The sequence below is a fragment of the Lactuca serriola genome, chromosome 9 (assembly GCF_051521515.1).
Source record: "Lactuca serriola cultivar US96UC23 chromosome 9, Lser_US96UC23_V15, whole genome shotgun sequence".
NCBI classification, from domain to species: domain Eukaryota; kingdom Viridiplantae; phylum Streptophyta; class Magnoliopsida; order Asterales; family Asteraceae; genus Lactuca; species Lactuca serriola.
The window spans coordinates 63,546,474-63,562,511 of record NC_136416.1 but is presented as its reverse complement, the minus strand read 5'-3'; the positions used below and the strand labels follow the sequence as shown (position 1 = coordinate 63,562,511).

At 36.9% G+C, this 16,038-nt stretch overlaps 1 non-coding gene across 1 annotated transcript; it reads left to right on the top strand.

Moving 5' to 3' along the window:
• The first annotated feature begins 3,883 nt into the window (after window positions 1-3,883).
• Window positions 3,884-3,990, top strand: LOC145077502 (small nucleolar RNA R71). Its single transcript, XR_013693244.1, has one exon. It is a non-coding gene; the product is annotated as a small nucleolar RNA R71 (small nucleolar RNA).
• Window positions 3,991-16,038: the final 12,048 nt, after the last annotated feature.

The following is a 16,038-nucleotide window of genomic DNA, read 5'->3' as shown; positions in this document are numbered from 1 at the left end:
ACGCTTCGGGTATATGATTGATTGCAAATGCTTTAATGTTTGACCATTCTAAAATTTTCCAAATGTCTAGCGCATTTAGAGGGAAAAGGGACTAGAATTGGTTTTGACTAAAATAATTAAACAACTATCAAAGGACAATCCAAAGTTCGACGATGATTGGTTGCTTGTGAGTAGTTGGAAGCATGGTATTGAATGGACCATATCGACATTATTATGAATAGAAAAGATTCTATTAACGATGAGTTGTCATATGGAAAATATGGAAATGTTTCCATATTGAATGGACCATATCGACTTTATTACGAATAGACAAGATTATATTAAGAATGAGTAGTCATATGGAAAATATGAAAGCGTGTCCATATTGGGAATTGAATATTGAAAAATCTATGACTAGATTAGAAACTTTTATGCAAAAGGATGTTCAAAGGAATGTACTTTGAGTGAGAGACATCATATCTAAGGAATTGTCTTGTAACAATCCCCGATAGAAGACTTTGTAATATCATTGGCAATAGTCGTTGTGACCTTGGTGCAGTGACATTACGAAAGGATCGTTGCATAGGATATTAGAATCTAGCATATTCTATAAGTAGCAAAAATTTGATATTCTTTCACTTATGAAAAAGGATTTGGAGTTGTGAAATGAGAATGATTGGAAGTGTTTTCAATTTGATCTATTTCACAAAGTAAGAACCATAGGTAAACATTGTGTGCATGCTAGGAGCATGGGACAAGTGTAATAATTCAAGTAAGAAGTTGATTACCCGAAACGACAAATAATGAGTAATCGGTATGGTGATAAATAAAAGGAGTTTTATTTATACTCAAAGGTTTGAGGCCATATGGGATTAGTATTATTCTTGTGTTTCACTTTGCATGTTTTGACTTCCAAAATAATTGAGTTTATTAAGAATAATCGAATTATTCGAACGGGCCACAGTCGTTCATATGTTGGAAGTAAGTATGAATGAAGACTGTCGTGAATTGGTGTGTGGATTGTCTAAAGAGCATTAGACATAAGCAAATGTTTGCTGCAACGTTCATGAGTGCTTATGAATATGAATTTGAGCATTGGATTAAACCCACGCTCACTTGGATCACTCCATGAATTGTATCACGAGTGATTGGTGAGACGATAACATCTTATATTGTTGAAACCGAGATGTGTGAGTTGTATCTTGCAAAGCGGTTGCACATTGATAATATGTAAATGCACTAGTAACTTGGTGTTATAAAACATATTGTTGTGTGTGATTTGGTGAGTAAGTGCAAGCAAGCATTGTATCAAAGTTTATCCGTTCCTTTTATCCAAAGTAGGATAAAAGCGATATCTTTGGGCCCCTCGATGATTTAGTGATGACAAACGTAAATGTTTGGTCGGGCTAGGGCTAATTTGATTTGTTCAATTAGTCAGTCGTCATAAATCGGAAATCGAGATATAGTACAAAGAGAATGATTTGAAATCATATCTCATATGATATCTAGCATGGAGGAATATATGATCCCTTATCTAAAGGACACGTGTATCTGATAGGATCAGAGTTGACAGCGGCTTTGGAAAGCTACGATTGCAGATCAGGATCTTAAGTCATACGCATAATAGTTATTAGACTTATCCAAGTGGGAGACTGTTGGATTAGTGTCTAAGTCTATAACTATTTTGGTATGTACTTGACCCGATGGTGCATGGTCCTTTTGGGTTGCCTTCACCAAAGCAACTTGATAGGATGAATTATGGAGAGAAAGGATTAAATATGATTTATTAATATATTATGAGAATAATATATTAAAGGAGAGATCATATTGTTTAATTAATATTAGTCAGTAATTAATTGGTAATTAGTTTTGTGACTAAAAGAGATTAATTAAACTTAAGGGACTGGAATTGTAATTATAAGATAACTGCAATTTGGGCCATGGATTGCCTTATAATAAGGAGTGGACGAATTCTATGGGGAAGCCCATAAGGAAATCGTCCAAGGCCTTAAGGAAAGGGATCCATGGGTTGCTTAGGGCTTAAGCATCCAAATTAGGGTTTCCTTGTTAGATAACCCTAATAGCCTCACTATATATAGACCCCTTAAGGACCAAAAACGTGGCTAAGCTTCATTCTAGGGTTTCACACGTTTTAGGGCAGCCTCCTTCCTCTCTCCTATTCATCCTCTTGCTTATGGTGTTTGTGAACCATTAAAGGAGTGACATTTGTGACTCTAGGCTTTCTAAAGTCAATACAAAGAGGAATTAGGATTGTTATTGCTACATAACAATCAAGGTATGATCTTAAACCTATTCTCATGTTAATATGATTACTTGAATGCTAGAATTAAGGTTTATAGTCTTGGATAACTTGCATGTACAATAGAGAAACCTAGATCCAAGCATTAGGGTTTGTATGAGCACATAGGATGTTCTTAGGACCAAAACCCATCAGATGTAATAGTCTAGGTCAACATTTGTAATTTGTTTTGAGATAATAAGATGTATTATTTGAGTATTATGTGTTTTATACTTAATTATTATGATTTAATGAATTAAGTATAAAAATAAGCATCGAAAATAAATGTTAGATAAAGCTGATATCTATGAAGAAAGTTATAGTGGTTGAAACAAGGATTTTGGAGATAAAATACTAAAATTCGAGTTATGACATGTTGAATTTCGCGACTGAACCAACACGACGCTGTATGACGTAAAAAGTGAATTTACGATAAAACACTTTTTAGCCTTAGCAATCTAAATGAAAGTCGTAGTATACGTTAAACCGAGAGTGTGCATAAAAAGAATGTCCAAATCTGACATCGTATGAAGAAGTTATGAACTTTCTAAGTCTTGGCAAAGTGATATGCAACCTAAACTCGAATTTTAGATCGGACGATCTTTAGCCAACACAACCTAAACGAGAATCGTAGATATTATCGATTGTAGTTTAACGGTAAAAAGACAGACAAAACGGACGTCGGATGAAGAAGTTATGAATTTTTAACAGACTTTCCCTATCCCAACCTGTTAAAAATATAACTTTAAAAATAAAGTCAAAATTAACCGACGGTGTCTAAATGAAAGTTGTAGAGCATGGTCTCACCTACGTGTGGATATAAAAACATCAAAAACGAAGTTCGGATGCGAAAGTTATTGATGTGTGTAAAATGCACTTGTTTTATCCCTACTTTTATTGATATATTTAGCACACAAAGGCAGTGAACCTGTCTTTTAGTAGTATAGCTTAGTAAGTAAGGTGTCGAACTCAGGGAACGGAAAATTAAACTAATAACTAATTTTTAACTAAAGCAATTAATGAAAGTAAAAGGTTTTTCTTCTAGTTTTACAAGACTAGAAACTTAAGCAACACTTAATTAACTAAATGACTAAAGCAAACAACTAATTCACCAAATTTGATAAAGATGTTTCTATTTAGGTTCAACCAATTCACTCCTATGGTTATTTGTATTTTTCATAAGGGAGCCACTCTTTCTTTTGTTTGCGCCAGTCTTCATCAAATCGGTCCCCACTTGAATAACACACTTGCGCCTTCTTGTTGCCATTCTCATCTAAATCACAGTCTCTAGTGAGGTGAGGCCCATTGCAGTTTTCACAACCCACCCGAATAGCATGGATTGTTTGATCCATCTTATCCATCCTCCTATCCATTGTTTTTAGCATAGCCATGAACGCGGATAAGTCTTCAGTAGCTGCATAAGTGGCTCCCCTAGTGACATCATGCCTAGGGTTGTGGTATTCTCTAGAGTGTTTAGAGAATTCTTCAATCAATTCTTTGATCACCGGGGGTGGCTTCTTTGTGAGCGGGCCTTGCGAGTCTAGTAACTGCCTGGTTGTGACATTAACTCCATCATAGAAGATGGATACTTCTTGCTGGCTGTTTAGGTCATGGTGTGGGCAGTTTCTTAGTAAGCTCTTGTACCTCTCCCATGCTTCATATAGCGACTCTCCAGCTTGTTGTTCAAAGTTAGCAATGGCCTTCTTCAACTTGGCTATCTTGGAAGGTGGGCAAAAGTGATCAATGAATTCTTCTTTCATCTTGGCCCAAGTGGTGACTGATCCGGGGGGAAGTGACTTGAGCCAGTCTTTTGCAGCACCTTTGAATGTCACCGGAAGCATACGAAGTAGCTGAGTCTCGCGGGGCACGTTTAGAACATTGAAGTAATCAGCTACATCATTGACTTCATCCAAATGTTTGTAGGCATCTTCATGGTCTTTTCCATAAAAAGGTATTTCCTTTAGTAAAGCTAGGATATGACCCTTTAGCTCGAAGGTAGCAGTCGCGGGAATTGCGGGTTGCACAAGTCCCGGGCCAGTGTCGTCCCGCATCCTCTTCTTCCATTCTCCCATGGGGATTTCATCAATGTTATCCATTGTGACAGCTAACTCTTCCTCAGACTCGGTTTCGTGCTCGTATGTCGGGTCCTCTTCTTCCTCGGTCTCGTACTCGATATCCTCCTTCGCCGGTTCGTCGATTACTAAGGAAGCGTTGGATGCTCTTGACTTGTTGCTCTTCTTTTTCCCAAAAACAGTCTTCAAATTGGACAAGGGCGACTTCTTTGGTGTACTCGAACTCTCCACGTCCTTTCCTTTGTTTCTTTTCAATGCGGTTTCGGGATCTTCAAACAGGGGTACCAACGGGGTGTTTGATCCTCTGGTCATGAAAGTCCTGAAATAAACAGAATAAAAGCGTAAAAAGAACAAAAAAAATGTACTAAAAGAAATCGAAAATTAACTGCTGATTACGCTTGTACTCGCCGAGTAGGAGCGACTGCACTCGGCGAGTACCAATGTGTTTTTGAAAAAAATTATAAGCTTACTATTAGAACTAAAACAGATACTAAAACCTAATTACTGACTACTAACTGAAATAAAGTAACTTTATGCAAGTAAACTCACACAAAGGATCGAAAAAATTAGGAATTAGATTAATTATTTAGAACCGTTCCCCGACAACGGCGCCAAAAACTTGATGTGTGTAAAATACACTTGTTTTATCCCTACTTTTATTGATATATTTAGCACACAAAGGCGGTGAACCTGTCTTTTAGTAGTATAGCTTAGTAAGTAAGGTGTCGAACTCAGGGAACGGAAAATTAAACTAATAACTAATTTTTAACTAAAGCAATTAATGAAAGTAAAAGGTTTTTCTTCTAGTTTTACAAGACTAGAAACTTAAGCAACACTTAATTAACTAAATGACTAAAGCAAACAACTAATTCACCAAATTTGATAAAGATGTTTCTATTTAGGTTCAACCAATTCACTCCTATGGTTATTTGTATTTATGATAGATTAATTGTTATTGGCTACCAATTAAAGTGGTTAGGTTCATGTTCATTACTCCTAACTCTTAGACAATTAACTAATTTAAGCGGTGATCAAATGTTTAAACTAATTAATTCCCTAGATTAATAATTTGGATTAATTAAGATTTGTAGTGGTGAATCAATTTAGTAAATCAATTAACCTCTTGTTGATGGTTTCTCAAACAAGCTCACACATTAATCTAATTATTGTCTTATTAATCTTAGTTTCATAATCATTATTCCTAAGCATATGAATTAGTGTTCACATTAGACATATGAGGTTAACAACTAAGAGATGTTCATGCAGCTTAATTGTCTTCTAATTAACAAAAAATAATCATGATTAAGGCATAAGGGTCTTTAACAAACTTAATTTAATAAATCACCAATAAGCAATTAATCAAAAACTAAGAATTAAACCATAGGAGTTCCTTGGTATTCCCCAAACAGAAACAAAAACGAAATTAGTTCATAGTTGCAGTAAAATCACACACAAAAACAAGTTCAACTAGATTAGACATACTCAAATCCTAAAGTTAAGTGGAATGATTAACCTAGTTGCTTCAATTCTTCAAAAGGTTGGAGATTAGAATTCCTCAGCGTCTTCCAGTGTTCTTAATCGCAGAAGGATCTTCAAAAATCGTCAAAAGTGTCCTCTCATCAGATAAAGGTTTGATTTTTATAGATATCTCAAAACAGGGGGTACTCGGCGAGTAGCAGACCCAACTCGCCGAGTAGACTCGTTGTTATCCGTCTTAGATCAGGAGTCATGTTTATCTTCTGGAATATTCAGCTGGACTCGCCGAGTATACTCGTGTACTCGCCGAGTAGATGGCTTTTGTTCCACAATCTTCATTCTTTGGTCTTCAATTGCTTTCCCTTGCTCCCTTTTACTCCCAAGCATGTCTTTTGAACTGAAAACAAAATTTAAACAATATTAAGTACCTTTTGTCCATATTATTCACATAATTAGTTAAAAATGAATAAAAATGTATACTAAATAATTAACTAATTATGCACATATCAGTTACAATTTTTTTTAAGTTTGAAGAATCGGAGTATGCCCAGTGTACTCGTGTACTCGGTCTGAAGTTGACCACGTCACCTACTCCTTTGCATGATAGACGCAATTTCGTAGCCTTTACGCGTTCGAGATGATCCCTTCGTACGCCCAACGTAGTGGCTGGTGAAGTAGTACGTCCCGCGTACCATAGAGTTACGCCCAACGTAACTAGAGTGTTCAGCCACTATAAATAGTGGACGATGCCAGCTGAATTGTTGTTACAATTTTCATCCTCTCACCCCTATACTTTCTTCTATATTGCAAAAATTACCCCTAAACCTAAAATATTATCCTAGCATCGTAAGCAAACCCCGGAGAGCCCGAAGATCCCAAGAAAAGAGTTTTTCGAGACAAAACTCTACCCGCGTGAAATCGGTTTTTGAGAAAACATTCCAGTTTTATCGAAAAAAAAATGTTTTAAGTGAAGAAGCTTTGTCAAACCGTCGTCTTATCAGTTGAGTGTATAGTCACTTTCATCTTATACATAGATATGAAGTATTTTCTATAAAATACGTGTTATCTGTAATTATATTGTTTGTTTATTTGAGATGATGTTGAATAGATGTTTTATACAAGTTTTAAAATGTATATGTATTTTTTTTATCAACAAATATGTTGGGTAAAACACAGGTAGATGAAATAGTTGATGTGTGCTAAAATGATGAGAGGCCTCGATGTTGTTGTTGTTGTTGTGGTGGTGGTCATCTAGCTGAGTATAGATGACGAACACGGACCTTTCTAGACAGTCTAGTGCTATCAGGCTCGCAACTTGTAGGTGTTGATGAACTATAGGTTCTCTGCTGTACTCCATCCCCCTCGTGGTTGCCTTATTTGACAAAAATTGTTGAGAAATCCTAAAGTAGTGTTGTCACCCCGATGAAAATCCTTAGGCTAGGTCCCTTATGATATGTGTTTAGGGACGTAAAGTGAGGATAACGGGAACGGGTATTCAGTGTTGTTGTTGGTTGATTAAATTAATAAATGTATTATTGGCTGATGGAATTAATAAATTTATTATTATTTGTGGGTTGAAAACCATATATGCTCACTAGACTCCCAAGTCTGACCCACTCAGCTTCTTTATATTAGATGTAGTGGACCCAGAGCATAGTTGGTTGATGACGAGGGATTTTTGGATTATATGCCAGTAGATGTAAATAATTGTTGTAAGGCTTATAATGTATTGTTTATGTTTTTGGTCTGTATCGGAACATGACATCCCGAGGTTTTGTTATATAATGAAAATACATTTCTTTCGGAAATGCTTTGACAATTTTTATCATATTTTATTTTGGGGACAAATTTCGCAACATCTTTTGGAAGATTACTTTGATTTTATTTTAAAAAGCATAAACTAAATCGGTATTTTATGGCCAAGTAATTTTGGGGATGTCACACTTAGGGCCTTTGGGATTGAGACTTAGACCCCTTTAAGTGTAGACAATATATGTTAGAGGATCTGAGAGTTCGGTTTGTGTTTTGGAGTCCAAGAATATATCGGTAAAGTGACAATTTGGGTTTTTTTTTTTTATAAATTTTAGATTTTAGTTCTGAAAGTTTTATGGCAATGGGGGTTAATAGAAGTGTAGAGTTTCTCATTACATTTTTGTGGATATAAGGATTGTCGAAATCGGACGTAGAACGAAGAAGTTATGGCCTTCGGAAGTTTGTGGGTTTAAGGTCAAGCCTAGTACGTTGGGCATACTAGGCAGAAGGATCGTGAGCATCATTTAAAGTACGTTGGGCATACTCCAGGCTCATGCAAACCTTAATTTAGGGTCTTGGACCCTATTTAATGACCTTAACTCCACTCCAACCCCTCTTATCTTCAGCCTACATCTCATTCAACCCTATATTCTAAACCCTAACTTGCATTTGAGCATTTTGAGGTTTTTGGTGTGATTTGGGTATGCCATGGAGAAGACGGAGTTCTTATTGGAAGCATTGCCTGGCTTGGAGCTTGTGGATCCATGCTTTAATCATCTTCATCAGCTTCGAGGAGGTATAAAGTTTCTAACTTGTTAGCTCTATGTGCTAGATCTAGCATGGGGTATTTTTGGGTTTATTTTGGTCCTTAAAGTCATCTTTGTGAGTATGAGCTACTCCAAGAGCTTAGAATGTTGGATCCTAGTGGTTATGAGGTTGTGGGTGCGTAAAAATGTTATCTTGATAGGTTTGGGTAAGTCATGATTAAGTTGGTGTTCATATTATGGGCTTAGAGGGTTAGAAATGGATTTGGGGTCCCATTAAGGCATGCAAGGGAGTAAAGCTGGAAACTTTATGGTTTAAGACCTTTTCTAGGGATCATATATGTGTTTGGACGACTTGTCTTCACCCAATAAGAACTTAATATGGATTTTTTTCCTCTGAGGAGTACGTTGGGCGTACATAGGAGTACGCTCAGTGTAATACTGATATCATGTATCAACAGCTTGTACGTTGTGCTTTATGAGTGACTATGTGGGGCGTACGTTTCTGGTACGCAAGGCGTACTCCCCAGGATGTCCATTTTGGGCCTTTTAGGGTGTGGGGCTTGTTGGGCCATTGGACTTCTGACTTTGGAACATAGATAGATTTTGGGCTTTCTTGGAATTAGGTCCATGATGGTTTTGGGCCCAATTAAGAAGTTAGGCCATATTGGGCCTTGGGATGCCATTTAGGAAATTGGGATTTTTGAGCAAATGGGTTGGGCCTTGGTTTTGGCAAAGTAAGAAAAGGGTAAAATGGTCTTTTACCATGAATATTGGACAAGTAATTTAAATTCTTGATTATGGGTTGAGATCCAATTATTAATTGGATATTATTTGATGGTGCTAGCGCACGGGGATTTTCTGGATCAGCAGACCGAGATTTTATTGTGAGATTCAACGGCTTTAGGTGAGTTTCCTCACTGTATTTAGCGGGTCGAAGGCACCAATGCAGGCTCATGGTTTGCTATGTTTAGGATGTTAGATGTCAGCGTTACTCTTACATATGTTATGTGTTTACATGTTTACCGGGCGGGGCCCAATGACTATTATGTATGATATTTATCTTTGTGATTATTTCATGTGTTTATGTGTTTATATGTTTACATGTTTATATGTATATCGGGCGGGGCCTGATGACTGACAGATCTGTCTACCAAGCGGAGCCCATTATATGTTTGATATGTATGGTATGTGGTATATTAGGGAACCCACTAAGATTTGTGCTTACGATTTTTAGTTTGTATTTCAAGAACTTCTGGTTAGAAGGGGAAGCGCCTGGGATGATTGCAGTGCACATACCACATCGTTCCGTATTTTATATTACTCTTATATATTTGAATGTTATTGATACACTTTGATTCACTATGGTTTTGATGATGTTGTCTTGGATGCTGGTTTTAATAATTTAAAAGTCAAAAATTTTAGTCTTAAATTTTGGGACATTACAAGTTGGTATCAGAGCCTTAGTTTGAGGGATTCTGGCATACTCTTGGGTGTGTTTGAACTCAATATGAGGGTTTGGTAGATTTTTCAAAAAGAAATGTTTTTATAAAAGGGGTTTTCTAATAAAAGAAAAGGGGTGTGGTGCATTCAATCGACCGAGCTCAAGTAAGTTTTCCCAAAATAAGCATTTATATTTTATTATATGATTTGATTTGTGAATTTTTGAATCACATGCTAGTTAGGGCTAAGGATCTGCTCATGATTTACATGATATACTACTAGGAGAGATGCATTTATAGGCCTATATGCATGAGCATGTAGACTTGCATGCTAGTACTGATCGTTCAGTGATAGGATGGCCTATTTAGGTCTATAGGTCACTAAGCATAACCACATCCTATCTACTAGCATACAGATAGTCAGACCAAACTATAGGTCACTAAGCATAACCACATCCTATCTACCAAGATACCGATCTAACAGATCATACTAGCATATAACCATCCTATCTACAAGGATACCGAGCTAACATATCACAACAGTAACAATTCCAAATAACAAATCAAATGGTCAGCCTTGGTGCCTTAGACCATTACGTACAGTGAGGATAACTCACCTCGCAATGCCGATCTAAACTGAAGAATCGAACTCCCGAATCTATGCCTCACCAAAAATCCCGAACTATCAAAATAATGAATATTAATTCATTACACAACGTAACAATCTTGACTAAGGGTCCACACAATCCATCACGTCCATTCTCTTTATTGGGCCAAGGCCCAATGCCAAGTCCATAACCTTGAAAGTCCTTATGCAAAGCTCATTAAATTGGGCCTAACTACCTAATTGGGCCTAATTCCAAGATCCATTGTCAAAACTTGGCCCAAAACATTATATTCATAAAGTCCAGCAAAGGCCCAAATCCAACTAGTCCATAAACAACCCAAAACCTGAAGCCCGATTGTCAAAGTCCCAAAAGAGGATGTACGCAGGGCATACTCCTCTGGTACGCTGGGGATACTCGTCCCGATGTTGACCACCATCGGGGTGGTTGACCCAATACGCTGGGCGTACTGGAATTACGTTGGGCGTATGTAGTGGTTTGCCAAAATCTGAATAAGTGCTTAATGGCTTAACCACTTAAGCCCAAAATTCAGATCCAGTGACCAAATGTGTCTAGGACCCATAAAGTCACGAACTTTGTCACTTTGGACGTCCATAAAGCTCTTAATACTTGGTCTTAATCCATTAAGACCTGCCTACTCCATGCATGGTACATGTTAAGCCATTGAGACCTCATTTTTATCACTCAAAACCCCTTCAAGAGTCTAGAAGGATAGTTCATTTCGTCCCAATCACATCATGCACCATCTTGGGACTTTTTGGGACAAGGAATGGTTCTTTAAAGCAAAAATGGCAAGATTTATACATATATGCATAAAGTTTGAAGATTTTTACCTTCTGGAGCTTCTAGGGCACAAACCAACTTCAGATCTACAAGCTTGATCTTCTTCTCCAACTCCTTGATGCAACACCTTCTTCTTAAAATGCTCAAGAAACACTCAATAAGCTCAAACACTCAAGGAAATGGCTAGAGTTTGGGGAAAACGGCTCTAAGCCGTGGAGGCTGGGGTATGGGAGGGTGCTCATAATGTTGCTTATATAGCCCCAAACCCTAAATATTAGGGTTTCTAGTGTACACCCAGCGTACTAGGGCGCGCCTAGTACACTCAACGTACCCTTATGTACGCACAACGTACTCCTCCTGATCCCAAAATTGCAATTTAGCCCTTAGACTTTTCATGGCTTCACCCTCCCATCCACAGGGACTATAAATGACAAATCTTGGGATGTCACAACTCTCCTCTACTTAAACTAGGCTTCATCCTCAAAGCTTGCTGCTGCGAACAATTTGAAGGGTTTTGAGCATTCTAACACTCCTAAGGTGTTCATGTAACCCTAGAATCCTTGGATCTATGTTTGACTAAGATACATGCAAAATACTTTTTCTAAGGTTCATAATCCTATCTAGCATACATGGGAACTTTAAACATAAAAGATGGCTAGAATTACATACCTTGTAGTTGATTTGATTCCTTGAAAACCTTGAGAGCCTAGCACCTCAAGTGTGATGCTTCAAATGTTTCACACAACACCAAATGCTCTTGGAATAAACTTTGAGAGAGAATGTTACACTTAGAAGTCGGCTTGCCCTCTATTTTTCCACTAGTAACCGATTTTGGTGAGCTTCATATCATTTATATAGTGTGTTACAATTAGGGTTATACCATGTAAACCCTAATATGACATGACTCTTCATTTCCATGACCCATGGGTTTGTAACTCCCATGGAGCATCCTATGGACCTTAGCCCAACTTGATAATCCATGGAGCATCTAGCCCACTATCTAAGTATGGATGATTTACACAATCAACCCATATATTTAATTAATCTCCTTTTTGATCACTTAGTTAATTTTCGATTAATTATTGATCAATACTAATTACATAATATTATTAATATATTAGAACTTATAATATATTAATAAACCATAAATGTTATTTCTCTCATTTTAGTTTATCCAAATGCATGATGCCATGCAACCCAAATGGACTATGTCGGGTCGGGTCAAGTACATACCATAAATAGTTATGGACTTAGACACCTTATCCAACAGTCTCCCACTTGGATAAGTCTAATAACTATAACTGCAAGTACGACTTCAGGAACCGATCAACAATCATAGCTCTTTTCAAGGTATGTCGGAACTGAGGAGATGATGTTATGCCATTTAATATAAGTGATCATATAATCCTCTGTTCTAGATATCAACCGTACAAATACATGGAGCAATGTCTTACTTATTGTCCAACAGTTTGTTTCCCGATTTTTGATTTGTTTGACAAAGAACTTAATCGAACACATCAACTTAGTTCTGACCCGCCCCGGTACATGGGTCAAAACAAAATCATCGAGGGGCCCAAATATCGCTTCTAATCCAAGAAGGAACAGATAAACTTCGACTCATATGCTTATTCTACTACTTGTTGAATCACACACAAAAGCACGTTTTATAACATCAAGTTACCAATGCGTTTTAATACAATCAATGTATAACCAATTCATAGGTAAAAATTCATATCTCTAGGTTTGATGACTTATATGATATTACCGTCTCACGATCACTCGAGATAAATTCCATGAAGTGATACCAGTGAGCGTGGGTTGAATCCAATACTCAGAAATTATGAGCACTCATGAGTGTTGTAGCCATATCCAACATCTTAGACCTCTACAACCAACTCATGACAGTCTTGATTCATACCTACTTCCAACATACGACCGACTGTGGAGAATTTGAATAATATGTAACACATAACATAAATATTCTGGAAGTCAAAACATGCAAAAGAAATATAGTAAACGATTGACAAAAGAGAGCAACACTTTACTCATAGATAAACATAACTTTTATTCATCATCAAATGTCAATTACACTTTACAAATTTCAGAGCTATCTAACTACTAAAACTAATATCATCCTTCAGCCCATGTTTAACCCTACTCAATCCCTTCGTGAGGGGATATGTCGGGTTCTCATCCGATGATACCCTCTTTGCCACGATGAATCATTCTTCTATTCGATGTCTGATGAAATGGTATTTTCTGTCAATGTGTCTGGATCTCCCGTGATTCCTTGGTTCATTGGCTAAGGCAACTGCACTTTCACTATCAGAAAAAATTTCCATTGGCTCTGAAGGGTTTTAGCTATAATAACATCCTATGTGCTCATGTAAACCCTAATGCTTGGATCTAGGTTTCTCTATTGTACATGCAATTCATCCAAGACTTTAAACCCTAGTTCTAGCATACAATTAATCATATTAACATGTGAAAGGTTTTTAGATCTTACCTTGATTGTTATGTAGCAATAACAATCTCAAATCCTCCTTGTAATGGCTTTAGAAAGCTTAGAGTCACAAATGTCACTCCTCTAATGGCTCACAAACACCAAGAGCAAGAGGATGAAGAATAAGGAGAGAGGAGGCTGCCCAAAAACGTCCAGAAACCCTAGTGGAACTCTTAGCACGTTTTTGGGGTTTAAGGGTACTATATATACATGTAGGCTATTAGGGTTTTCAACTAGGAAACCCTAATTTGACTGCTTAAGCCCTAAGCAGCCCATGGACCCTTTTAGAATATCCCTTGGACGATTTCTAATGGGTTTCCCCATAGGATTCGTCTAACCTATTATTCTAAGGTGATCCATAGCCTAAATGCAATTATCTTATAATTACAGTTCTAGTCCCTTAAGTTTAATTAATCTCTTTTAGCCACAAAATTAATTATCAATGAATTATTGACTAATATTAATTAAACAATATGATTTCTCCTTTAATATATTATTCTCATAATATATTAATAAATCATAATTAATCCTTTCTCTTCATAATTCATCCTATCAAGTTGCTTTGATGAAGGCAACCCAAAAGGACCATGCACCATCGGGTCAAGTACATACCAAAATAGTTATGGACTTAGACACTAATCCAACATTCTCCCACTTGGATAAGTCTAATAACTATTCTGCGTATGACTTCAGATCCTGGTCTGCAATCGTAGCTTTCAAAAGCCATTGTCAACTCTGATTTTATCAGAAGCGTGTCCTTTAGATAAATGATCATATATTCCTCCATTCTAGATATCGTATAGACTGAGACATGGATTTCAATCATTCTCTCTATACTGTTTCCCGATTTCCGATTTATGACGACTGACAACAGACTACAATTGAACACATCAAATTAGTCCCAGCTTGGCCAAGCGCTTAGGTGTCATCACTAAATCATCGAGGGCCCAAATATATCGCTTTTATCCTACTTTGGATAAAAGGAACGGATAAACTTTGATTCAATGCTTGCTTGCACTCACTCACCGAATCACACACAACAATATGTTTTATAACACCAAGTTATTGGTGCGTTTACATATTATCAATGTGTAACCGACTCGCAAGATACAACTCACACATCTCGGTTTCAAGAATATAAGATATTATCGTCTCACCAATCACTCGTGATAAAATTCATGAAGTGATCCAAGTGAGCGTGGGTTTAATCCAATGCTCAAATCATATTCATAAGCACTCATGAACGTTGCATCAAACATTTGCTTATGTCTAATACACTTTAAACAATACACACACCAATTCACGACAGTCTTCGTTCATACCTACTTCCAACATATGAACGACTGTGGTTCGTTCGAATAATTTGATTGTTCTGAACCAATTTAATTATTCAGGAAGTCAAAACATGCAAAGTGAAACACAAGAATAATACTAATCCCATATGGCCCCAAACTCTGGATATAAATAAAACATTTTATTTAATCACCTTATTGATTACTCATTATTTGTTGTTTCGGGTAATCAACTTCTTACTTGAATTATTACAACACTTGTCCCATGCTCTCAGCATGCACACAATGCTTATCTACGGTCCTTACTTTGTGAAATAGATTAAATGAACACATTTCCAATCATACTCATTTCACAACTCCTAGTCCTTATCATAAGTATAAGAATATCAAATTCTTGTTACTTATGCTAGATTCTAACATTTTATGCAATGATTCTTTCGTAAGGTCATAACTCAAAATCATCAAGACTTGGCCAATCTCTATCAGAAACAATTCTATAGATATGATGTCTCTGTTGGGTTTTGAGCAATCTAACACTTCCTAAGTGTGCATGCAACCCTAATAAACCTTGGATCTATGTTTATCTAAATACATGCAAAATAATAATTTTCCAAGGTTCATAACCTATCTAACATGGCATGGGGAACATTTCAACATAAAAGAGTTAGAAGAGATTACATACCTTTTTGATGAGTTTGATTCTTGAGGAGTTTGAGGGCCAAGCACCAATAATGTGAATGCCTCAAATGGAATCACAAATCACCACAAACACTTGGAAAACTTTGAGAGAGTGTATACACACACTAATTTCGGCCACACACAAGCACACACACTAGTTCACTAGTTTCCATTTCATGCACCATAAGCATGCTTATATAGTGTACATGGTTAGGTTGAAACCCTAATAACCCATGACCTTTCCTTTTCCAAGGATCCATGGGTTAAAAGCTCCATGGATCATCCATGGACTTCCATCCAAGCCTAGCCCATTAACAAATGAGTGTTAGCCCACACCATATAAAACCAATAGCCCATAATCTAATTAGTCTT